A 27,852-nucleotide genomic window follows, 5' to 3' on the forward strand; every position below is an offset into this window, starting at 1 on the left:
AAAAATGTTTTCGCATGCCTTCACAAAGGGGAAGGGGTCCCTTGGGGAACCCTTCCTCTTTGCGAATGGGTTACCACCAATTTGAAATTGGTGGTAACTGCGATTGTTTTGCTACCGCATTCAAGGTCACAAAACAACCATACATACCTTTGTGATTCGGTATTAGGAAGGGACGTCCTTGACACGCCCCTTCGTAATACCGAATCAGTATGTAGTCGCAAATTGGACTTGTTAAATACCAAAATGCATTTTGGCGATTGCAAACGGCACGTTGGGTGGTTTGCAATCACAAAAATGTTTGATACATCTGGCCCCTAGTTTTAAAGCCACTCTTACTAACTTGATGACCAAGATATGTCACCTTATTAACATTTGGAAAATTCAACAATGAGGCCTTTGTTTCTAATATGTTCAGAATTTGATTCAGTTTACCGTCATGCTCCTCCTTCATGCTGTCCTTCATGCTGTCCATGGACAAAATATAAACTTGAAAAAAACATAACATCTTTGAATCTTAACAAACAGCTGAAACATTTAAATTTGAAAAACCGTTTAGTGCCAGATGTAATATTCGTTCAGGAATGCAACACAGCAAAGGGCCTTCCTTTTACAAATCAGGTAAATTATTGTAGGGGACGTTAACCATGTCGTAACTACTTAACACTATACAGTGGCAGAGAAAGAGTTCTGCTGTCGTAGTTTGACTCTTGCTCTAGACAAGACTGCTGGTTTAAGGATGACAGTACGCATGAGCTCACGAGTGTGACATCTCAGGGAGTGCTGTGATTAAACGGAGATTACTCCTTTCTCACATAAACAATAATGTCTCAGTCAAACACAGGCAATGAAGAAGATGTATTAAAGTTTTCAATAGGTTTTATTTAACAAAACTGCAATCTATAAGTTGCATGGGCTGCAATGATTAGGATAATGAATAATACAAGAAACAGAGTGGTAAAGACAAGAGTTATAACTACAAAGACCCCCACTATCTTGCAATCTGAGATATGAGATATGTCCTAGTAGCCTAATGTCATGTACCTAATCTCTGACCTAAAAAAGAGCTAGTCATGTTAAACCTAATCTGTCAATGCCATGTCCATGAGAAGAGCCCATCAGTGAGAATAAGTCTGGTCAATGCCAACAGGTTTGGCTTAAGAATGATGGTGCCTTGTGTGTCATTGATGGGTTTAAGCACACAATATGCCATCATACATGCACGCTGTCACTCATCTTTTCACCCATGAATTAATTCATCCAACCAATAACTCATTCTTGCATTCACAACCTGACATAACCATTGTAAACACGCATACAACAAAATATATGAGATAAATGAAACATACACGTAGGAAAACAAAAACAATCTGCTGCTTAAACACAATGGGCATATGTTTACAATAACACAACTAAAAGTAGCTATGGGTGTCTGTCATGCAGTGATATTGTACATCGACTATCATTCTTTTGAAGTTCCAGCATGGTTGCCCACATATAGAACCAACTTTTGGCGATTTTGGTATGCTTATACAGTGATACACAATAGACAACTGCATTCCATTATGGTTGCCTGGTTTAGGAGAGGTGGCCACATGGGATGCAGATCACTGCAGATTAAATGTACAGCAAGCAAGTGGCCTTCTAGCACAGTCTCGAGAGCTATAGTATCCTCTTAAGGAAAATATAAATAAAAAGAAGAGTAGCAAATGGAATGAAAGGGGATCTATGAAAGAAGAAAACTGAAAACTAATAGACTGTTCAACTAGCCCTGAGATTGACATGAACTCACTTTCAGGTGGATATGGATATAGTCAGAAAATGCTGAAATTCACAAGGCAAGAGAGCCAGTGACTAATGTGGACTGAAACATTACCTTATGCAACTCTCATGAAGGGAAGCAGATTGTGAATGACACTCCCACATCCCAATGGCAGAAGAGGGTTGGCCCAAAGACCATTCAAATACCTTTATGGACATTTTGTTTATTTAAAGATCCTGTCAGAATGTTATGCCTGCCATGCCTTCCAAAGAGATTATAGCAAACATTATCACAGTGCAAATCTTCTACCCATAGGGCTTGCCAATGGGGTAACCAACACCAACAGCCTTCCCTATGTATGTAATCTCTTAGATTTCATGTATCAACATTCTTGACTGTAGACTTTAACACAGTTAAAAAACAAATCAATCCTAAAAGGCCTATTGGCTTTAAAATATGTGTTATGTAGTAGATAAATCAGGCCTGCAGCCTTTGTTATAGATTTTCATAATAAACAGATCAGTCTTTTGGAATCTGAAATACCATTTCTAGTGACATTTAAGGCCTATAGCAGTTATCATTGGCTTGTCATCATAGCCTATTTAGGCCTTCTCTATTGAGCTTACCTACAAGGCAACTAGCAGACAACAGTCATAAAATTACACAAGTATGCAAAATTACAGTTTGCAAACCAAAATATTATGGGCCATATTTATGAAGGCCCTAGCGCCACCTTGCGCCACATTAGTGTCTTTTTTTTATGCTAATGTGGCATTATGGTGGCAATAACGCCACACCATATTTACAAAGCGGCGCAATGCATAATGTATGCAAGGAGGGTGTTCATGCGCTAAGGGGACCGTAAAAATGACGTAAAGAAAATTACGAGATTCCTTTGAGCCATTTTTATTGGCATTTTAAATGCCTTCTCTTTCCAGGCGTTAAAGAAAGGCTCCCATTATATTCAATGGGCCTCTGGTTGCTTTGCAGGATTAGCGTCAACTTTTTTGATGCTAGTCCTGCAAAGCACCGGACTAGCGTCAAAACTGTCGACGCTAGTCCCCTAACTTTATTATTGTAAATACGGTGCACACATGGTGGCATTAGTGGGGCGCTAAGGGGAGCAAGAAAAGTGGCGCTGCACTAGTGCAGCGCCACTTCTCATAAATATGCACCTATCTCTCCTACAGGGGCTACAAGGATTCTCACGGTGCAAATCTTCTATACAATTGCTTTGTCAGGGTGGTAAGGAACAACAAAATACTTGCTTACTACACTAATTTATAAGATTCTATGTAACACAATACCTATCTGTTTTCTTTATTACAGAGTAATAACAATCTACAGTTAAATGCCAATTGGCATTAATATTGCTTTTGACAATGAATGTGTCACTCCTACTGCCTTTATTGTAAGGTTTCCTAATAAACAAATTAGGCCTATAACCTTTATCATTGGCTTGCCACCATAGCCAGTTCAGAACTACTATGGTGGGCATACGCTTTCTCACAATGCAAACATCCAATGTAACATATTAAATTGCAAATATGTACAAAACATTTGTACAGAATTATATTTGGAAAAACAATAGAAATCCTTGCTAAAAAAGCCTACTGGTTTCATAGGGTGGGTCACAAACACTTACCATGGTAAACTGTGAGGTTAAATGTAACAAAATACATCCCTAAAGGCTTTAACCCAGTGTAAAAACAATCCTCTATTAAAAGTCAACTGCCTTTAACAGATGTTTTCCATAATACCTAAGTCAGGCGTACTACCTTTGTCATACATTTTCATTATGACCAGTTTACACCCTAACTATGCTGACAACGTTTGCCAGTGAATCGAAAAAGCCTTTGGCCTTTACCAATGGCTTTGCACAATAACCAATACAGGTCTACATAAGTGGGCATGAGGTGGCAACCACCATGCATACAGTTATAACATTACAGATATGTACAATATTACAGCAAAACAATAAACAAACCCACTCAATATGGTCTAACACAAACCTTCTAAGTCCAGGATTTGTCAGAGTTAGTGACCAGTGGCAAACCTTACCTACTACAGTAATCTGTGAGAATACAAGTAAAAAAATAGCTGTCTACAGCCTGAAACATAATGTGACAACAATCCACTGTTAGAGGCCTACTCGCTTTAACATGTGTTATATAATAAATAAATTAGCCCTATTGTCTTTGTCATAACTTTTTCATAATTAACAGATCAGGCCTGTGGCATCTGAAATACCTTTTTTCTAGTGAACCAGTCAGGCCTCACTCCAGGACAAAGAGAAAGCTGTTCACTCTCGTATGACTTGTGTTACAACTTTTGGTTCAGAGTCAAATGGGATTAAAAAGATTATTTTAAAAAATTATATCTATTAGCCTCTCTTGATATGCCACTTGAGAAAACATTTTTTGCCCTCAAAAGGGGAAAAAACTTGAGAGACAGTCTAGTGAGGGACCTACATTATTGAACCAGAACTTCGCACACTGAGTAACACCAAGGATTGGACATTACCTGTGTGGGAACAGCAATGCATGTGCTTCCACTAAAATTGTAAAAAACATGTTGTCTAACTGAGAGAACTTGGCAGCTGAAACATTTTTCTCATTGTGGTTCTAAAAATATTATTTGTTGTATTCAATGCACATGTTCTTTGTTTTACATTGGTAAAACAACTCAGGAGGTCAGAAAACAGATTATTCAACATCAATCATGAATACAGTGTAATGTTGTGAATGCTCCTGTGGATGAACATTACAATCTTATAAGACGTGCCACCAACGATAAACACTAGTTTGTACTTGATGTTAGAAAACCCTCGAAAAGACGTGTAAACGTGGACCGCCTATCGACCATTAAAGAGAACCAATGGATTTGGCTTGCAGATACAGTTAAAAAGGGTCTGAATCATTAGGTGGAATGGCAAATACTGGTATTGTCGTAGATTGACTATCTTGAATGAAACAGTTAATGTGATGTATTCCACATAGAGGATTATGGATCTTAACCTCCTTGCATGGTTCTGTGCCTGCAATTGCAGATACTGAATCGATATCTAGCAGTTCTACTAGAGAGGGGTTTCCTATTGTGTCCATTCTTTCTTATGGTTGGTATGAGGACTGTGAGTCCCTTTTATCTGTACTTTCATTTCTGACATTTAGTTGTATTGGTTGCTGTGGTTTCTGGCTAGAAATGCCCTGAGAATAATTGGTTGAGTCAATCTTTTATTTCTGTTCTATGGATAAGCTAGACTCTGAGACTACCTACAGCAGGGTTGTGAAAGTAGATATAGTATCGGAGAGCATTTCGATTGGCCATTATTACATTTAAAGATGGTCGCCACAGTTATTGCATTGGTCATGTGACATGTGACTATCTGAATGCTCTGTAATAGGGAGACAGACAGTGTGTGTATCTTACTAACATGGACTGAGCTGATGGCCCAGATGGATATTTTATTTATTAACATACTGAGGTCCTCAACAGTATACTTACCGTAATTACAACAGTCTATAAACTCTGCGTATTAGTTAGGCATTTTTACAAGTTTAAGATGGCCTCCATAGTCACTGGAATGTTCACATGACCTTTCACTTCCTTATTTAAACTCACCGGGAAGGCCAGCAATGTTTGATTCTGACTCACATGTGTTGAGCGGATGCGGATGGAGACAGATGCTATTGGTTCCATATTTAAAAGGTATGAATAAACTGCAATGGAGGCAGCATTTATCTAGAGTTAATGTTGTATGACAGTTAAGCAATTTAAATATTTTAATCTTTGGGGATTTGTTCACTTGGGCTTGTAGGTTGAAGTCCCCTTGTGTGTTGATAGAGTGTCTATTTTTGCAACCTTTTGTAAGTAGCAGAATATAGCTATTCTGTTTGGGAGCCTGACACAGTAGAGTTTATGGTGCACGTTTGCTATGTGTTTAAAGTATTTTTTTAACTTTACTTGTCATATAGGTGGTGGCTTATACTAGTATCCACACCTGTGTTTATGGTGTTTTCTTGGGTTCAACAGGCGGTACACATGGTATGATTTGATAGATTGCACATATTGTTTTATAATTAATTTTCCTTATGTGTAGGTATTATTTAACAACACTGAGGGGGTCATTCTGACCTCGGCGGTAAAAGGCGCTTACCGCCGGTCAGAAGACCGCCATTACACCGCCGCGGCCGCGGTATACCGCCATGGTCATTCTGACCCACAACTGCCAAACCGCCAAAAACCGACATCCACTGAAGTCCGCCTCATCAGCGGTCAGCGATAAACTGGAGATGACCAAACCTCCACCGTCACGCCAACACAAACACGCCCATGCCATTCCGACCCACGAATCAGAGACAAGGTGCAAAACACAGAGAGAGAGCACAGGGAACGCAAAGCACAACACACACAGGAACCCAACCTCATCACCCACACCACAGCTACGCACAAAACACCACACACCACCACACTCATCACCACAAACACCACCCCACACCTCATCCACACCACCCCATGGCACCCCAAAGACACCCCAGGTTCTCGGACCAAGAACTCAGGGTCATGGTGGAGGAAATAATGAGGGTAGAGCCCCAGCTCTTCGGCACACAGGTGCAGCACACCACAATAGCCAGGAAGGCGGAGCTATGGCAAAGAATCGTCGACAGGGTCAACGCTGTGGGACAGCATCCCAGAAATCGGGAAGACATCCCAAAGCGCTGGAACGACCTACGGGGGAAAGTGCGGTCGATGGTGTCAAGACACAACATCGCTGTGCAGAAGACTGGCGGCGGACCCCCACCCACTCCACCTGAATTCACAGCATGGGAGCAAGAGGTCTTTAACATCCTGCATCCTGAGGGCCTCGCTGGAGTAGGCGGAGGAATGGACTCTGGTAAGTCTAATCTCAACTACTTCACCCCCCCAACCACCAGCATGCTAACCCACACCCCGACCCTCACCCCCAACCCCCCAGCACACATCCTCCCTGTTAATGTCTCACCAGCACAACCCACCCAACCCAACACCAACCCCTGAATGCCAACACAAACCATGGACACCCATCACCTAAGCATGACCACTGCACATACCCATCCCCCCCCCCAAACCACCCTCACAACTCCTCCCACAAGGGACTGCCAGCACTGGGGGACAAGGGCACCCACAAATCGCACGCCATGGCACACACAAAAGCAATAACCATACTCTTTTACCCCTGCAGGGCCCGAACGCCAACACACCGGCCAGGAGGGTCCAGATTTGTCCATCCCACCCCCAGAACAGGCCCCCAGTGATGACAGCAGCTCTGTCGACCTAGAACCTGATGACCAGCCCGGACCATCGGGGACCTCTGGACAGTCGGTTACCCTCAGTCAGCCACAGGCCACAGCAGACCTACCCCCCTCTGGAAACACCAGCACAGCACCTACCCAGTGGGCCCATGCCTCTGTCTCCAGGACAGGTCAAGCAGCGGTGTGTCTACCAGTACAGGGCACCCAGGGTAACCCACCACCCCAACAACAGGGACCTGGGGGCAGTGGTAGTGGGCACACCGTCCAGGGGACAGAGGCCCAGGAACAAAGGGGAACTGGGAGGGCTGCTGTGCGACAGAGGGAGGACAGGCCTAGGGAACCCACTGTCAAAGAGGCCCTCACCACCATCATGGGAGCGTATCACCACTCCCAAGAGACGATGGCGACGGTCCTGGCCAGGTTGCAGGAGATCCTGCTTCTGCATGAGCAACAGAATATGGGGTTCCGGGAAGAACTGCGCAGCATCAGTTCCGCAATGGGTACAATGGTGGTGGCACTCAACCAGATTGTCACCACTTTGCGGGACCATGTGGCCCCCCAAAGGGCCCCTGCCACTAGCATGGAGGAAGAACAGCCCACCACCTCCGCCGGCGCTAGAGGTCAGGATGCCCCGACACAACAGCAACGGCCCACCCGGACCCCACCCCCTGCAGAACAAGAACCACCCAACAAGAAAGGCCTGAGATCTAGGAAGAAGACAGAGTAGGATGTCAAGACCCCCGCCATGCACGGATACCCCCGGATGTCATCCCACTGTCCCACTTGTTCACCCTGTCCAACCTTGAACTGCCCCTGCTCCACCTTCCACAGGCATATGGACAATGGACCTGTAGGAACGACAGTCTGGACTCTGCCATGGACATGCCTCCACCATCACCCATCACCCTTTTTTAACTATACACCTATTTTAAAAATTCAATAAACACAATTATTGCACAAAAACCAACTGGATTCTGCTATCTATTTATTTAAACCAAATGTATGCGATATAACCAACAAAACATTTCTATTTACATTGTGATGACAACATACCAGTGTCACACAGTGGTAGTCCATTGGGAAAAAAACCAGAGGGCACTCCGTGGGGATCAGATCACTGAAATAGGAAGTGAAATACACAACTAAGTTACCATACATTGGGGTGAAAGGTCAGACAGTAGAGAGCCAGTACAGTTACAGATATAATACAATGCAGGAGTAGATTCTTACCTGTGTGTTACTGGAAATACTGCAGTATCACTCTGTCCCTGTTGTCTGTGTCGTCCTCTTCGTCTTCCTCCTCTTCACTCTCCGCAGGCTCCACAGCGGCCACACCAACACCATCTGGACCATCCTCCTGCAGGAAAGGCACCTGGCGTCGCAAAGCCAGGTTGTGAAGCATGCAGCAGGCCACAATGATATGACACACCTTCTTTGGTGAGTACATTAGGGATCCACCTGTCATATGCAGGCACCTAAACCTGGCCTTCAGGAGCCCGAAGGTCCGCTCAATCACCCTCCTAGTCCGCCCATGGGCCTCATTGTACCGTTCCTCTGCCCTGGTCCTGGGATTCCTCACTGGGGTCAATAGCCAAGACAGGTTTGGGTAACCAGAGTCACCAATTAGCCACACACGGTGTCTCTGTAGCTGTTCCATCACATAAGGGATGCTGCTATTTCGCATGATGTACGCGTCATGCACTGACCCAGGGAACTTGGCATTTAAATGGGAGATTCACTGGTCAGCCAAACAGACCACCTGGACATTCATCGAATGATAATTTTTTCGGTTCCTGTACACCTGTTCATTGTCTTTTGGGGGAACCAAAGCAACATGGGTACCATCAATGGCACCAATGATATTGGGAATGTGTCCAAGGGCATAGAAATCACCCTTCACTGTAGTCAAGTCACCCACCTCAGGGAAAATGATGTAGCTCCGCATGTATTTCATCAGGGCAGACAACACTCCGGACAACACCTTTGAAAACATAGGCTGAGTCATCCCAGATGAAATGGCCACTGTAGTTTGAAATAATCCACTGGCAAACAAATGCAGTACTGACAGCACCTGTACTAGAGGCGGAATCCCTGTGGGTTGGCGGATGGGTGACATCAGGTCTGACTCCAGCTGGGCACACAGTTCCTGTATAGTGGCACGGTTGAGTCTGTAGGTGAGTATGACGTGTCTTTCTTCCATTGTCGACAGGTCCACCAGCGGATTCCTCCGTCTCCTCGCAAGTCCCAGCGGACGGTGCCTAGGAAGGACAACATGGAGCACAGAGTCGATCAACCCACAGGTAAGTGCCCACAGCATGCACATAACACAAATCTCTCGGGATTGAATGGCTAGTATGAATGTCGGTGCAAGGCCTAGCCATGTGTGACGCAGTAGGAATTAAGCCATGTGGGCCCTTGAAATGGCGGTTGCCTGACCTGTGAAGTGTGACAATGTGAAGTAAGGTCATTGACCTGGCGTGGCACACCAGGTTTCAGGAGCCAATGGCGATGAGCGCCGGCGGTCGCGGTAGGCACCGCCGCGGTACGCACCGCCGCGGCCGTAACCGCCATTTTCTGTATGCTTAATCACACGAGACCTGAGCATCCACAGGAGAGGACCCATACTGCAAGTGCTGCTGTGACCTCGGTCTGGAAGTGACAATGGCTGCTGCGACTGGGGAAAGGGCCCCCGCCTTCAGTTCCGAAGAGTTGGAGAAGCTCGTGGACGGGGTCCTCCCCCAGTATGCGCTACTCTACGGTCCTCCAGACCAACAGGTGAGTACACGGGGGGCAATGCATAGTGGGTATGCCTGTGATGAGTGGTGAGGATGTACGATGGAGGGGAGGGCAGCGACTGACGAATGCATGGCACGACAGATGAGAGCATGTGCCACAGGTCTAGATTGGGGAGGGGGGGCCACTCACATCGAGCATGCAGAAAAGTGATGATGTTTCTCTTCCCCCTCTGTACATGTCACATAAGTCAGCGCCCATCAGAAGATCGACATTTGGCGTGCCATCGCCAAGGACGTCCGGGCCCTGGGGGTCCACAACAGACGGGGCACCCACTGCCGCAACAGGTGGGAGGACATCCGCCGCAGGAGCAGGAAGACCGCCGGGGCTCTGCTGGGGATGGCCTCCCAACCTAGGAGGGGTGCCAGTCGTACCTTGACCCCCCTGATGCCCCGGATTCTGGCGGTGGCCTACCCCGATTTAGATGGGCGTTTGAGGACATCACAGCAGACACAAGGGGGTGAGTACCAGCACATTCCGCTATTTCGCGCGCAGTGGAGGTGCCTGGGTGGGGGAGGAGGGCTGTGGGAATCCCTAGGCCAGGGCGATTTCAGTAGGATAGGCCCCTCCGTGAGGAATGGTCCTGTGCCCCCGCCCCCCACCTCAGAAGGGTGCCTAGTAACGCGATTCATGGACCTGTGTATTCTGTGTGGGCAGTTGTCGCCCATAGGCTTGTAGGGCATGTCCCATGGAATGAGTTGTGTACCCCAAGTGCGCAGCGTAGTGCAGGGGGCTTCTGTGTCTGTCCTCTCCGCCAACGGTGTCCCCAATGCATGCATTCAACTTGTCTTTATGTTTTCCACCCCCCCCATTTTCTTTGTTTTTCTGTGATTGTGTGCATTAGCATCATCAGGCGGAGGAGAAGTGGCATCGGCGCAAGAGGGAGCTGCATCTCACATGGCCCCTGAGGGCCATGCAACTGACTCCGACATGACCAGTGAGACGGAGGGCGAGGGGGGCTCCACCACAGGGACCCATGCAGACGTCAGTGACGCCGACACGTCCTCGGATGGGAGCTCCCTTGCGGTGGCGGCAACATCCGTGCCCACCGATACTACAGGTACAGCCGCCACCCAGCGCACCAGCACCGCCCTCCCAGCAGCCCCTCGGCCTTCGGCCCGTGCCCGCACGGCCAGGAAGCCAGCCATCTCCTTCGCCCCAGGCACCTCAGGCCCTGCCCCAGTCACCCCTGCTGCCCTCAGTGAGGAGGTCATTGACCTCCTGAGGACCATTATTGTTGGGCAGTCTACCCTTTTGAATGCCATCCAGGGTGTGGAGAGGGAGGTGCATCAAAGCAATGCATACCTGGAGAGCCTTCATTCGGGTCAGGCTGCCCAGCAGCGATCGTTCAACGCTCTGGCCTCAGCACTGACGGCAGCAATTGTCCCTGTCTCCAGCCTCCCTCTTCTAACTCCCTCCACCCAGACCCACTCCCCTGTTCCTCTGCCTATCCCATCCACACCTACAGACCAGCCTGCACACACCTCAACACCCAAGGGAAGCTCATCCAGACATAAGCACCACAGAACACACAAGCATTCACCCAAGCAACATACAGATGCAGACATGCCAACAGTCACTACCTCCTCTGTGTCCCCCACCTCCTCGTCTCCCTCCTCCCTCCCTGTGACGTCTCCACTCACACCTGCAAGCACACCACCATCAGCCATTACACCCATCACCAGCACACCCTCCAGTACAGTCCGCACACGTGCAGTCACCACCCCCACTGCCATGTACACGTCCCCTGTGTCCTCTCCCAGTGTGTCTGTCACCCCCGCTTCCAAACCACACAAACGCAGGCAGGCACCCACCCAACAGCCATCCACCTCACGTCAGCCTCCAGCCCAAGCACCTGCACCCAAAGACAGCACACTTGACTCTCCTACAACCACATCCTCTTCCTCCACTCCCATACCCACTCCAGCTACCCTTCCCATGGCTCCTAAAAAACTTTTCCTCTCTAAAGTGGACCTCTTTTCCTCACCTGACCCACCCCCTCCATCCCGTAAGAGTTCCACAAACACCTCAGCCACCACCAGCCCAGCAACTCCCAAGAACGTTGTGTCTGGTTTTTGGAGTCCGCCCTTTCCTTGGGCTGGGACATCGTCCAGCAGCAAAGGCACAGCCAGCCCCCCCCCTGGGAAGAGGACCAAAAAACTGAAGGCCAGGCGCGACAGGCCTGATACGCCTGCCCCCAAGGAGGGTAGCCTTGCACCGTCACCTGCCACATCGGGTAGGGGAGCCAAGGGCCACGGTGAGTCTGCCAAGGAGGCCAAGGGCAGCAAAACAAAAAAGGCAGGGAGCAGCCGACCTGGCCATGAGGGCCCCACCAGCCCCATTCCGGGGGTATCGGAAGAGACCCAGGACTCCATCACAGGAGGGCCTCGCAACGGAAAGGTCCGATGCTGACTGAGCGGCAGGTATTGGCCAGCTGTGGGTCACTCGAAACACAAGACAGGCACCGCTGAACAGGGACCGCCGTGAGAAGCACCGCTGAACAGGGCCCCGCCGTGAGAAGCACCGCTGAACAGGGCCCCGCTGTGAGGAGCACCGCTGAACAGGGCCCCGCCGTAAGGAGCACCGCTGAACAGGGGCCGCCGTGAGAAGCACCGATGAACAGGGCCCCGCCGTGAGAAGCACCGCTGAACAGGGCCCCGCCGTGAGGAGCACCGCTGAACAGGGCCCTCCTGTCAAGCACCGCTCCGCTGGGCCCTTCCTGTCAAGCACCGCTCCGCTGGGCACCGCCGGGTACCGCCGTCTCAAGCACCGCTCCGCTGGGCCCTTCCTGTCAAGCACCGCTCCGCTGGGCCCTTCCTGTCAAGCACCGCTCCGCTGGGCCCTTCCTGTCAAGCACCGCTCCGCTGGGCCCTTCCTGTCAAGGACCGCTCCGCTGGGCCCTTCCTGTCAAGCACCGCTGGCCCATTGCCAGTCCTGGTTCTGTGTCGGGCAGGGCTTCACGAGGCACTCTACCCGCCATGCCTCCTCCATGACCAGTGGACTCTGTTATCCACCTGATGGACTGTGGCTTTGCACTCCCCAGGATGGTACAGTGGGCAACCCACCCACTGTAGAGACTTGAGAGACTGTGGCTTTGCACTCCCCAGGATGGCACAGTGGGCAACCCGCCCACTGTAGAGACTTGAGAGACTGTGGCTTTGCACTCCCCAGGATGGCACAGTGGGAAACCCGCCCACTGTAGAGACTTGTGAGACTGTGGCTTTGCACTCCCCAGGATGGCACAGTGGGCAACCCACCCACTGTAGAGACTTGAGAGACTGTGGCTTTGCACTCCCCAGGATGGCACAGTGGGCAACCCACCCACTGTAGAGACTTGAGAGACTGTGGCTTTGCACTCCCCAGGATGGCACAGTGGGCAACCCACCCACTGTAGAGACTTGTGAGACTGTGGCTTTGCACTCCCCAGGATGGCACAGTGGGCAACCCACCCACTGTAGAGACTTGAGAGACTGTGGCTTTGCACTCCCCAGGATGGCACAGTGGGCAACCCACCCACTGTAGAGACTTGAGAGACTGTGGCTTTGCACTCCCCAGGATGGCACAGTGGGCAACCCACCCACTGTAGAGACTTGAGAGACTGTGGCTTTGCACTCCCCAGGATGGTACAGTGAGCAACCCACCCACTGTAGAGACTTGAGAGACTGTGGCTTTGCACTCCCCAGGATGGCACAGTGGGCATGGAGGCCCTTCGTGGATCTGGCGTCGTGGACTCATGTGGCTGAGGTGCCCCCCCATCCCTTCCCCCTGAGGTGCCTGTTTTTAATTTTTGTGATGCCCCAGCAGTGTTCTCTCCAATGGACTCGATCTCGTGTGTGGGCTTTGCCCATGTGTTGCTGAACATTGGCCCACGGACATTTGAACTTTGCATAACTGTGCCGGACTTTTGCTACTTGTATGGATATGGTTCTAGATGTGTTATGATTCTTTATATATTGCTAAGATCGCTATGTTTTATTGTTGCAATAATATGGTTCTAATTTTACAATCATTGCCTTTTGTCTTTGCTTTTTTTTTGTGGGAGTTTGGGGGTGTCACTCTGACTTTTTAATCTGCATTGGTGTGTAGGTATATCGGTGGGGGGGAGGGTGGGGGTGGGTGTGTGGCGTATGTGTGTGCCCGTAACCTTTCCTCCTCCCCCCTCCCCTGTGTCGTAGGTGCAGTACTCACCGTTGTCGTCTGTGGCGAGGTTCGTGATCCTGGAAGAAGAGCAGGAAGGCAATGGCTGGGAGGATGTGGAGTTCCGGTTCCATGCTGTCCCGATTCCGCGTGGAGTGTGTCGAGGTGAGCGTTTTCCTTTGGAAATGTCTGTTTCCGCCGTGTTTTTATCGGCGGGGCTCCCGCCCCGGAAAAGGTGGCGGATTGGTGAGTCGTGATAGTGTGGGCGGTACATTGTCTGCCGCCTGCCTGTTGGCAGTGACCGCCGCGCTGTTTGTTTGTCCCGCCGTGGCGGGCGGAGTGTTAAAGTGGCAGTCTGTGTTGGTTCCCGCCAGGGTCAGAATTCCATTTTTTTGACCGCCAGCCTGTTGGCGGGTTGGCCGCCGCTTTAACCCCGACCGCCAGGGTCAGAATGACCCCCTGAGTCCTGATGATGGTCTCACGAATCTCTGACTGCCACCACAGGCTGAAATCTTTACATTACCTTCTCATTTGACAAGCTGCATTGAAAGTCCATGATATTGCTTGAACTGGGACTGAAAACCAGGCAATTATTATGCAGGACAGTGTCATGGGGAGGGTTATAACCCCTTCCTGGGTCTTCTGTTGGGATTCAATCTTGTGATCTAGGGGGGTTATATACAGTGTTGTTGTTTATGAGATGGACATTTGTTGGATTTGTTGTACATTTTTTTGAACTTTCTGAATCCTGTAGAGTAATATATTGGATTTTAACAGTACAGAGTTGTCTTATTAATTAATTGAAGACTGGATTATATTTACACATACTATATCTAAACAATTCCTCTAGGAGCATTTTTAAGTGAGGTATTGTAAATACGGCACACACATGGTGGCGTTAGGGGGTGCTAAGGGGCGCAAGAAAAGTGATGCTGCACTACTTACAGCGCCACTTTACATAAATATGTCCCTATCTCTCCTAACAGGGTCTACAAGGACTCTCAAGGTGCAAATCTTCTATACAATTACTTTGTCAGGGTGGTAAGGAAAAACAAAACTCTTGCTTACTACACTAATTTATAAGATTCTATGTAACAAAATACCTATCTGTAGGTGTTAATACAGAGTAATAACAATCTACAGTTAAATGCCTATGTGCATTAATATTGCTTTTGACAATGAATGTGTCAGTCCTACTGCCTTTATTGTAAAGTTTTATTATAAACAAATCAGGCCTATAACCTTTACCATTGGCTTGTCACCATAACCAGTTCAGAACTACTGTGGTGGGCATGTGCTTTCTCACAATGCAATCATCCAATGTACCACATTAAATTGCAAATATGTACAAAATATTTGTACAGAATGATATTGGAAAAAAACAATATAAATCCTTGCTAATAAAGCCTAGTGGTTTCACAGGGTGGGTCACTAACACCTACCATGGTAAACTGTGAGGTATAATGTAACAAAATACATCCCAGTGTTAAAACAATCCCCCGGTAAAAGGCAACTGCCTTTAACAGATGCTTTCCACAACACTTAAGTCAGGCCTACTGTGTTTGTCATCAATATTTATTATGACCAGTTTGCACCATAAATATGCTGACAACTTTTGCCAGTGAATTGATCAAGCCTTTGACCTTTACCAAGGGCTTGGCACAATAACCAATACAGATCTACAGAAGTGGACATAAGGTGGCAACCACCATGCATACAGTTATAACATTACAAATATGTACAATATTAAAACAAAACAATAAACAACCCCACTCTATGTGACCTAACAAGAACCTTCTCAGTTAAAACCTTCTAATTCCAGGATTTGTCAGAATTAGTGACCAGCGGCAAACCTTACCTACGACAGTAATCTGTGAGAATACAAGTAGAAAAATTGCTGGCTACAGCCTGAAACATAGTGTGATAACAATCCACTATTAGAGGCCTACTTGCTTTATCATGTGTTATATAATAAATAAAGTAGCCCTATTGTCTTTGTCATAACTTTTCAGAATTAACAGATCAGACCTATGGCATCTGAAACACCTTTTTCCTAGTGACCCAGTCAGGCCTATCACAGTTATCATTGGCTTTTCACCATAAAAAACTCAGGCCTACTGTATTGAGTGTAAGCTTTCCCTCAATGCAACCATCAGACACACGTTCATAAAATTACAAATGTATACAAAGTTACATTTGACAAAGCTAAACACTCTTTCCAAGGAGCTTCTTATAAGGATTTTTACAATGCAAATCTGCTATACCAATATCAAAACTCCTGCCTACTGTGGTAATCTGTGAGATTCCATGTACCCATATACCTATCTGTGGTCTTTATGCCCATTGACTTTAACATATGCTTTTAACAATCAATATGTCAGGCTGACTGTGTTAATTGTACGTTTTCATAATAAACAATCAGACCTATAACATATATCACTCACCTTTTACCATAACCTACAATTACAAGTATGTACAAAATTAAAGTTGTCAAAAACAAACCAACAGCAAAACCCTTGTCTGCTATGGTAATTTATCAGATTCCATGTAACACAGTACATGCCTACAGGCTTTAACATAGTGTGATAAAAATCCATCCATAAAATCTGATTGCCATAAAACGTATTACACAATAGGTAAGTGGGGTCTACTGGCTTTGTTATAGTATTTTCAAATTAACAGACCAGACCTGTGAAATCTGGCATAACTGCCCCCAAACAGCCAATAAAGTTTATAGCCTTGTAACTGGATTGACACCGTAAGCAACTCAAGCCTATTCACGTGCACATAAACTGGTAAAGATTATGCATACAGTCATAAAGTTACAAATATGTAGAAAAAGTACAATTTGTAAAATAATATACAACCCCGCTCAATAGGATATTACAGTAATCATTACAGTGAAAACCCCTAAGGATTTGTCAGAGTGGGCGGCTGCCACCAGAATCCATGCCAACTATGCAGCTGGTGATATTACATTCAACACAATACTTGTACATAACCTGTAACAAAATGTGATAAGAAATCAATATCAATGGTCGGCTAGCTTCAGCAAACTATTTTCATAATAAATAAGCCAAGCCAATTGTCTCTGTTATAACTTTTTAAAATACTCAGATCAAACCTGACCATGACACCATACCCATCTCAGGGCTACTATTTTGAGTGTACATTTTCCATTAAGCCACCCACCAGGAACAAAGTCATAAAATTACAAAAGTCTACAAAATTCTAGCTGGTTCAACAAAATGCTATCTCTAGGAAGAGAACCTAAAGTGGATTCGAACAAATGAAAATCTTCCACAACCACAGTTTGTCACAGGGAGAACCGACACTAAACCCTTGCCTATTACACTAATCTGTGAGATCCCATGTAACAAGAACCTTCTCTGCAAACTTTCATAAAGAATAATAATAATCCATCATTAAATGGTTTAATGTTAACATATGTTCTTCACACCAAATATGTCATGCCTACATTTATCATAACATTTGTAATAAACAGATAATAGCCATGATCACTGGTTTGCTGCCATGACTAATGTAGTCGTGCTGTATTGAGTAGAAGCTGTTCCAAAAGCCAACAAGTGCAATGGAAGCACTCCTTTCAGTACAAAGACACAACTTTGGGCCTATCAGATCCTGTATTCTGGGGAACCCACATGGGGCGGAGCCTAAGTCCCTTTCTCAGTAGTATACTGAAAATATTTGTGTTGGTCACAAAAGGCATTTCAAAAGTCATGCTTTCGAGTCAGACCTAGACATACCCCTTGTAGGCTGCAGACATCTACAATTCTACATATCGCTTCCATATCCATTTCCCCCTTCAGTACTCAAAGCTCATTTCATAGGTCTCGGGAGGATGAACGGCTAAAGAAGGTCAAACCTTTCACGTACTGTTGGCACTCAGATTTCAGGTGTAGATACGTTACCCAGCGGGCTATCCTGTCTGCATTTTACCGTGTTCAGCAGTGGTACACAAGGCAGGTGACCCCCAGAATTGACTGCACAAATGAGCCATGTATGCAAGGAGGCAAATGCTCTTTTTTCCTCACTGCAGGTATTTATGAGTTATTCTTTTAGGACAAATCCTGTATGTGAAATAAAAAAGCACGTTGGTACGTAATCAGGATATTGCACATCTCAGAGGAGATTTGTGGTCATGTACAATAAGCAGACCGATTGCCATTATAACGTGACCGGGAACACTTTCATTACATCAGTTCCTGTGTACCTTGTCCCTTGTAATACTCATGTTATCACAATCGCTACTCCAAGGTATTATGTCCAACCAAGCGCTCCGTGGAGTTACGCTGCTTCTCTGCCTGGTATCATCTGCCCCTGACCCAGGAGCTAACCATTCTGGAGCCCCCTTGCTACTCCAAAGTGACATCACACACTCCTGTATTCTGGGGAAAAATATTTCCAATTGTAACTTTCAGGCTCTTAAACTCCAAAAACAGCCACACAGAAGCGGTATGTCCGCCAGTCTGCAAGCGAGTGCCACTGGTAACACATACAAAAGCACCCCCGCAGCCTTCCAGTCCATTCTCTGTGAATCTTCCAGTTCTCTGTCGAAGATAAATGCCTCAGGAGTTAGTATTTCGCTCAAAACTAGTCGACAGTGTCGAAAATTATTTTCTAGAAAGGACTGTGCAGGGACTGGGGTCTTGGTGTTAGTATGTTGCTTATGTGTAATTTAACAGAGTCTGAATGGTATATAGGGGGTCATTCTGACCCCGGCGGTCATGGTCGGCGGGAGCACCGCCAACAGGCTGGCGGTGCCCCGCAGGGCATTCTGACCGCGGCGGTTCGGCCGCGGTCAGAAGCGGAAAACTGGCGGTCTCCCGCCGGTTTTCCGCTGCCCAAATGGATCCTCCATGGCAGCGCAGCAAGCTGCGCCGCCATGGAGAATCTGACACCCCATACCGCCATCCTGTTCCTGGCGGGTCTCCTGCCAGGAACAGGATGGCGGTATGGGGTGTCGCGGGGCCCCTGGGGGCCCCTGCAGTGCCCATGCCAATGGCATGGGCACTGCAGGGGCCCCCATAAGAGGGCCCCACCAAGAATTTCAGTGTCTGCCTAGCAGACACTGAAATTCGCGACGGGTGCTACTGCACCCGTCGCACTCCAGCAACTCCGCCGGCTCCATTCGGAGCCGGCTTCATCGTTGCTGGGTCTTTCCCGCTGTGCTGGCGGGCGGCCTTTTGGCGGTCGCCCGCCAGCACAGCGGGAAAGCCAGAATGGCCGCCGCGGTCTTGTGACCGCGGTGCGGTCATTTGGCGGTAACCGCATGGCGGGCGGCGACCGCCTCCCGCCGCGGTTAGAATCACCGCCATAGTGTGGTGACGGCTCGTGGTTTGACACTTGCTGGCCTTGGGGGTTTGGCTAGAGAACCTTTCCACTGATGCTAATAAACATACACTTAGACTACATCATCCAGAATGCACCATTTCATGCAGGCTCTAAATGTACAAAATAGAGAGGAAACACCCTGCCCAGCTGTGCTTACTAGTAAAACTATACTTTAACGGCTTTTACTGCAAGATTTTGTGTCCAGTACCCCTGAAAATAATGTCAGCAATCACGGCAGTACGTCTATGGAACTTTTATCCTGTGAATTATGTGTTTTGAAACCACTTGTGCCCATCCATTAGAAATAGCCAAACGTTTGTTTGTCTGCCAGGTACATATGTATCTAGAGCTACTTCGTCTCCCTACACTGGTCCTCCTGAAGAATTACCGTTCCACTTTTTGCAAAACATCGTGGCCCCAATTACGTCGCAAAGAGGAGCTTGCATTCAAACTGGATTTACAAGTTTATCAGGTAAACCTCCACATCCAGTACTTTTTCCGGACACGTTTCATCAGTAAAAACTGGGCGAAATGTACCTACGGAAACTTGCTGCAAATAAGAGATGTGCGAGTAATATCCGTTGTGAAAGCCGTCTTCAGCTTGTAAAACCCGGCCGTGCTCTCTGTCCCAAACTCGGTGTGATTCACGGCTGATGGCTCGACAGAGACGGTTCAGAGCCAGTGAGTCACCGCATTTTTGGGATCCCAGGATATCGGAGTGGTGAAAACGCGTCTGAGCCTTGATAAGTAAACTTACAAGGAGACACATCTAGGCCAATGAACCTTTTGACCACGTTTGGGGACTTCCCAGGACGAGATATCTTTTGGCATCACAATCAATAAATCAATAATGCTATCAATATGCACAATACTAATCAATCAAGCTAATCAATATCATTTAATATAGATCAATACAACGGACGCACCATGACCTTTCAGTCATGAATAACCACAACAAATCTAGTAAGAGTTAGGATATTTATTCCCTATTAGTTACAATCTAATATAATGTTTATTCATCTCAACAATAGCAAGCACATCAAAACCACTATAATTTGGCAACTCGAGCAAAACTTTATCAAAGCATAGCTCATGAACATTAGAACAAAGTACGACGTTAACATGAGTCACTTTATCAGAGTATCATTAGTACATTATTCAACAAGGCAAGAATTCAGTCATTTGTCTATTTGCATCCGATATTAGTGAATTTCCTTAACTAACCTCCAATTAGCATCAGCATGTTGGGCTTCATGCAAAACAATCTGGCAACATGAATTTGGAAAACATCTAACTATGGCCTCTATCAAAAGAGCAGTTGGTACCTAGAAAGAAAAGGCAAACAGACAATTACAATTTCATCAGATAGTTACCCATCCGAATGAGTCAGCAAACAGCGCCAGTCTTCGTCCTCAGGACATCAGTCGATTCGCCATCAGCAATGACAGACATGCAAGTCTCTGTAGGGCATAGCAGGAAAGGCTCTTCCCTCATAAGGAGGAGAGGTGCATATCGCACAAGTAATAAGGTGAGGATGGTTTAAGGTATAGGACAGCTAAAGACAAAGGTGGTCATTACAACCTCAGTGGTCTTTTTACAAGACCGCCGAGGGACCGCCGTGCGAAAGACCGCCAATAGTGGCGGTTTGCCGCTCGGCGTATTATGACTGTTGGCTGCTCTCCGTCCTTTTTCCGTCGGAGAGCCGCCAACAGCCATACTGGAGGGCGGCAGGGAAGTGGAGGTTGCTCCACCTTCACCGCCACGCCAACAGAACACCGCCCACCGAATCACGTCCTGTGATTCGCCGTGGCGGTGTTCTGTTGGCGGTGTGGTGTCGGCGGAGCAGCCCCCATGGCTCCCGTCCCCTCCCGGAGGATCGACGGAACAGGTAAGTCGATCGTCCGTTAGGGGAGGGGGTGGGGGGTGTTGTGTGTTGTGTGGGTGCATGGGGTTGTGCGTCTGTGTATGTAGAGGGGGTGTGTGAGTGCGTGTATTCTTGCAGGGGTGTTGCGTGTTTTGGGAATGAGTGCGTGTATGTCTGTGGGTATGTCTGTATGGATGTGTGCGTGTATGTTTGTATGTGGGTGTGCATGTCTGACTCTGTGTGTGGAAGTAGGCATGTATGTCAGTGTGTGTGCGTGTGTTTGTTGGTGGTGCCTGTGTGCATATCGTGTGTGTGTGAGTTCTGTGATGTTGGGGGTCGGGGTGGGGAGGGGGGCCCTGCCACCTTTGGGGGGTGGTGGGGGTGGTGGGGGTGTAGGGAAGGGAGTCGGGGTGGGGGTGGGGGAGGACCCTATCAGTGCCAGGGAAGGAATTCCCTGGCACTGATAGAGCTTACCGCCATGGATTTCATGGCGGTTCCAACCGCAGGAAATCCACGGCGGTAAGCCGGGTCAAAATACCGCCGGCGGTATAGTAACGGCCACCTGGCGGGCGGAACGGAGAACCGGCGGATGACCATGGCGGTAACTGCCACGGTCATAATACAAAAAAAAAGACCGCCAGCCTGTTGGCGGTCTTACCGCCGCTTCTCCGCCTTCCGCCAGGGTCATAATGACCCCCAAAGTCTCTCAGAAGGGCAAGGGATGATGAAGAATGGCAAAGCATGGCTATAATTGCGAGGAAGAATGGCTGATTTCTCTTTGGGTCACGTTCTTAAATCAAAACTGTCGAACAAGCCTCTAATTTCCCATTGGGCAATGTTTGGTGCATCGTTATCTCTGTCCAATAATTCTCCACACACCTTACTAGAATTGTCACCTAAGACAGTTCTCATGTAGTTGATAGGCTCCTGTGATTGACGTCTTCAACGGGTGGAATGTCAGATAAGAAAAGTTACACTTGTCGCTCCAGTCAGTAGTTCCATTGTCTTCTCCTAGTCCAGGTGACCTTGCACCTGTTGCGAATTACACTGTTGCATTCGGCAAGAATGTCTTCTTGAGCAAGTCGGGTCCCATGAGAAAGAATTTACTACAGCTACACACATATCTCTAGCTTCTGGAAAAGTACTGCTTCGTGTCCTTCAGGAAAGCAGCACGTTGCACATTAGAAAAAACACAATTAATATGAGACCAGGCATCTAGGCCCAGACTCTTGCTAACTAAGGCCTAGTGATTAATTTAGCATAACCCTAATACATAATACATAACTCTTAATACAAAGTCATACATTAGTACATTGTTAATTCATTATTAGTCAGTTTCATTAGTCATCGTATACCTTGGTGGCCACTCCCCGTGGGCATATTTCAAACGCGTACATTATTTCTACTTTAACACATTTTCTATGCGGCTTCATTATACATTATATTGCAAGCTTTTCATGTTAGTATTCATTTTAAAGGTCACACTCCAACAGTGGTGACGCAAAATTGTGCCCCCTCACCGCAGCCCCGCTGAAGAGTGTGGCGAGGGGCTGCTAAGTCTCCCGTATCTCACAGATATTCATTGGTCTTGGGCTCAGTGGTGTAACAAAGGCTCTCACAAACCCCCACGGTGAGAGGGCCCCAAGCTCCAGGGGGCCCCCTCAACACAGTGAACGGGCAGCAGGCCCCTGACTGGGCCCAGGGGGAGGGGGTCCCTTCCAGGTACTCTGCAAGGAGTTCCCCTCAAGTTTCGTTAAGCCACTGCTTGGGCTGACTGGGGCCGCTGAAGTGTTGGGGGCCGCTCTGTGCTGCAGGGGACTGCAGGGGTCTTCCTTACGACCCTGACGCAATGCACCAATGTGGTCTGGTGTAATGTGGACAGCTCGCTCGTCTCCGAAGCACCCCATATCCAAAAGCTTACCTCCACGTTTTGCGATTTAAAAAACATGGCACTTAAAAACAGAATATTTTCTTTAGTCAAACACACTCACAAACCTTGTTGATGATAGGGAGCTCAACAAACAAGTTTGCTTAGAGCTAACTTGTGCAACACATCCATCTACGATATACTGGGCCTGGGGCATTGCCACCTAAGACAAAATGCTTCCTTCCTCCTCCTCATCTTTTTCTTACCTTATTTCTGTTGGCTTTACAACTGAGCACTTTACCACTGCTAACCAGTGCTAAAGTGCATGCACTCTCTCCTCTTAACATGGTAGCATTGCCTCATGCCAAATAGGCATATTTATGGCACTTGGAAGCCCCTAGCAAAGTGCACTACATGTGCCCAGGGCCTGTAAATTAAATGCTTTCAGTGGGCCTGTATCACTGATTGTGCCACCCACTTAAGGATCGCCTTAACCATGTTGCAGGCATGACATTGTCTGTATGCGCAGTTTTAAGCTGCCAAGTTGGCAAGATAAACATCTTGCTAGACATAAACCTAGCCTTTTTATACATGTACATCACCCCTAGGGTACACCCTGTATGACCCACAGGGCAGGGTAAAGTGTATTTAAAAGACAGGACATGTACTTTTAAGGTTACATGCCATGGTAGTGAAAAACTCCCCAAATTTGTTTTTCACTCATGCAAAACCTTTCTCTCCTAAAGGATAACATTGGGATTACCTTAATATATCTTTTAAGTGTAATTCCCAATTATGAAGAGATAGACCTTTCAAGTTTGGTGTCTCTGGGCTCACAATTTAAAATCACAACTTATGGTGAAGTCAGATTTTAAATTGCAGTTCTGGAACTACCACTTTTAGAAAGTTTTTCTTTTTTTTGCTGTAGCCATTTGGTACCTTCTGCCTGTCTACAATACATGTCTGGGGTGGGGTGATAGCTGGGCTGGTGCATTCCCTCTAGACAACCACACACAAAGGGAAGCTTTGGTGTGACTGATGGGCCATCCTGGTCAGGATAGGAGGGAGGGGCTGACACGTATACCTGAATGAGCAGTATCCTGCCCCACACAAAGGGCTGCATATCCCCCTGTAGTGATTTTGGAGCCGGGACAGGAAGGGTGGACCTCTGTCCACTTCAAAGACCTTTCTTTGAAGCCTCCCTCACTTCAAAGGCATAACTGGGTGTAAGTACGTGACCTCTGACACCAACAACTCAGTACACTTCTGGACCTGCGGATACTCTGCCAGGAAGAAGGACTGCCGTGCTGCCACAAGGACTGGTACTCTGCTGAGTTGCTATTCAGCTGAACTCCTGCTTTGCTGAGCTTACCTGCTGCTGTCTTGTCTGGGAGTGAGAAGGACTGGACCTGCATCTCTGCATCCCAGAACAAAAGTGACTCCAAGGGCTTGTCGGCTTGTCTCTTGTTTTCTGAAGTCTCAGAAACACAAAAGACTTCCAACTTACCCACTACAGCTCCTGGACCTGTCTTCAACCAGCTCCTAACTCCCAAGAGTTGTCTCTCAAGTGCTGGGCCCTTGAAGTTTTTTTTGGCTCCAGAAATCAACATTTTAGGCTTTTCCCAATTGGGAACGAGCCTGCTTGCACCGGAACTGCGCTGCTCACCCAAAGAATTAGAATGAGCCACCACAAGTTCGTCTCCTCACATAGCATGCATCACCGCTCGCGACCTGTCAGCGACATCTGGCTGACTGTTTCTGCCCGAGGACCACTGCCAGTGACACTCTCCTTGCTTTCGGTGAAGTTCTTCTTCGCGAACGGGACTCTTGGCCCAATTCTTGAGAAGGTAAAACTTCAGATGGACTTAAATAGGACTGTATCCAACCCATGCTCCATCGTGTTCAGCTTGAACTTTTGGATTTAACACAGTCTAGCATGACCCGTTAACCCCAGTTGGCACTTTATGCTTTTAAGCTCTATATTGCATTTTAATCTTTAAAAATTCATAACTCGACTTCTACTTATTATTTTGTGTCATTTTGGTCTTGTTTTGTTCATTAATTTAAGCTCTATTTTTCTAGCCAGGTGAGGTGTCTCTTTGTGTGGTGTTTTGATTGCTTACAGTTTGAAGTATTGCACAAATACTTTATATATTACCTCGTAAGTTAAGCTTGACTATACTATGCCAACCTACTAGAGAGTGAGCACAGGTTAATTTATGGTGTGATTCTGATTTATACTGACCAGGATTATGGTTCCTGTTTGGCCAGTGTGCATGCATACCTCTGCCAACCAGAAACCCAATTTCTAACAAACACGCTCTATTACAGTTTGAAATCCATTGAAATCATTGCTATTTGTCAATGGAGGGGAATAACGTTACAGATATGGCTTATTTCCCCATTTATAGTTTAAATACCTGTAACTTTGTAAGGTGACCTAAGTGTGTTTGCCAAGGATCACACCATTCAGCCTGGTGTGAAAGTCAGGATTTCACCTAAAGCTTGAGGTCACAACATCAGTATTCTGCAATTTACAGGAAAGAACAAGTCGTTCATCACATTCAATTAAATTGATTTTCAAATTATACAAATTAACTAATACAGCTTCCAGGTATCAGATTAGGAACCTTTCTACATATAAGTGGGATACACCAAGTATGAATCATTTACTAAAGACTATCACCAACCTTAGAGAAAATGCACTCCAGAAAACAACCTTAGAAAAAAGTCACTTCAGAAAACTATGATTTTATATTTATATATACATATATATATATATATATATATATATATATTCATATATATATATATTATAAAACTAGACGGCAAGCTGTTCTACATGGAAAAGGGAAAGAAGACCCAAGTTGTCATTGGTGCTGATTTGGCTAGACTTATCTTTAATGGATTTCATTCTTCATTTATCATAGGTCACTCTGGGTTAAAAAAAACAAAAAGAGTACAAACTTCTACTGGCCGATCATGACTGTTAATATTGAACAATGGGTGAGTTATACAATGTAAAGCTTTTAAAATACCTAGTAATTAAACATTTTTGCTTTCACTTTTTTGTGTAATAAAACATGTGTTTAACAAACTTTTGTTATATGCAAAGTGTAAGACTTGAAATCACTGACTATTCCCTCTACAATGGTTCTGTTGAGCTTTCCTTTACCTTCAAGCGTAAAATTTGTACATGCACACACAATGTACTGCATTCCCCTACCCTTTATATCTACTCAAATTACTTTAAAGACACTTATTAATACTCCTGTTGTGTGCAGGTTTTCAAAGATGGAGTTCCAAGTGGTGCAGTTTGGGAATTTTAGGCTTTGGAAAAAATGCAATGTTTATCCAGGCAGTTATCCAGACACCTGTAATGGAGGAACGCATATTTGCTGAACATATGGAGTAGTCCTAGATGAGAAGTAACATGTTGATGTAATTTAGTGTCTGTGTAGTACCAAGTTACACTTTCTTTAAGAAACGTTCATTTTTATTTTTAGATAAAGGAGTATGATAGTTGCCAAAAATAACAACCAGCACTCCAGATTCCTTCTGAGTTACAACCAAATAAAGTAAGTATTCTGTCTTATGTTTTCCTAAATTATATTTTAGTTGGGTAGCTGTATAATCAAAATGTAGTTGTATATACTTACAACATAGAGAAACATTAGTATCTGAAATGTTTTACAATATTTTCCAGAAATGTTCCTAACCAACATTTGTGTTTTTTAAAATAGGTCCAAGATGTCTGGGAGCTCATAGGAGTGGATTTAATTGGACCTCTTCCACCACTCCTACAGGCAACAAATATATTCTAACTACAACCGACTACAATTTTTAGAAATGGGTGGAGGCATTTCCCCTAAAAACGAAGAGTGCAGTAGAGGTTGCTTCTAAACTTCTCACCATGTACTTGTGCCATGGAAGTCCAAAAAGAGTTATTTCCAATCAAGGGCGTGAGTTTGTCAATGAAGTGAGTACACAATATAAGATTCAAATTTTGAATATGCACTTTTTGAAGCCATAACATTTGGTGATAAATAAATGTTTTCCTTTGTGTTAATGTGGCAAAGTTTAAACTATATATAGGCAATTGCATTTTAAAGAATGTCTTTGTTAAGGAATCAAAATACATGATATTGATATGTCTGATTTAGGTTTGTTAAAAGAAAACAGTGCAGGCAATTATAATAAATAAAGAGTTGAAAATTGTATTTGTTTCAAAATATTGCTTTTATACAGTATGTAAAGTATTGGAGACCCTTGTATGGAAACAGCTGTTTGTAAATCTTGAAAATCATCATCTTATAAGGCACATAAAATTAGGATTTAGAGTTGGCAGAGATACATAATTTTGCTGGCATTTTATAGTTGGAAATCGGAGCAATCTCCACTTTGGGGGTATTTATTGCTAGTGATGTGTTTAGTTCGCTCTGCACTCCTTGATACAGTGGATGGTATATCCACAACCTCATTTTCTTTCGGGTTTCCTAGTTTCTTAATTACAGACCAGGAACTCAGTCAACATTTATGAGAACAAGTTGACATGAGCGGATGAGCCAACAGGCACCGGCATGTAATTGTGTAGGTGCCCACTGGTGTTTCAACATTGGATATAACAAATTGCAATGAATTAAAAGTGAAAATGACTCTGCTCATGTTAATAGGATGATGACTTGAGAGATGTTTAACATCTGTGTACTATTTAATTTGATTAAGCGCCCTTATTTTGACAATTCATAATGTGCTATCCAAGTTTACTAATTGTGAAAAATATTTC

At 46.0% G+C, this 27,852-nt stretch overlaps 1 long non-coding RNA gene across 1 annotated transcript in view; it reads left to right on the forward strand.

Moving 5' to 3' along the window:
* Positions 1-27,018, forward strand: part of LOC138266023 (uncharacterized) — an 82,750-nt gene extending 55,732 nt beyond the window's left edge. Inside the window, exons 2-3 of the long non-coding RNA XR_011199448.1 lie at positions 26,573-26,644; positions 26,810-27,018. This is a non-coding gene — a long non-coding RNA (uncharacterized lncRNA). The remainder of the gene's footprint in view (positions 1-26,572; positions 26,645-26,809) is intronic.
* Positions 27,019-27,852: the final 834 nt, after the last annotated feature.

Source organism: Pleurodeles waltl, chromosome 11, assembly GCF_031143425.1.
Source record: "Pleurodeles waltl isolate 20211129_DDA chromosome 11, aPleWal1.hap1.20221129, whole genome shotgun sequence".
Classification (NCBI taxonomy): Eukaryota; Metazoa; Chordata; class Amphibia; order Caudata; family Salamandridae; genus Pleurodeles; species Pleurodeles waltl.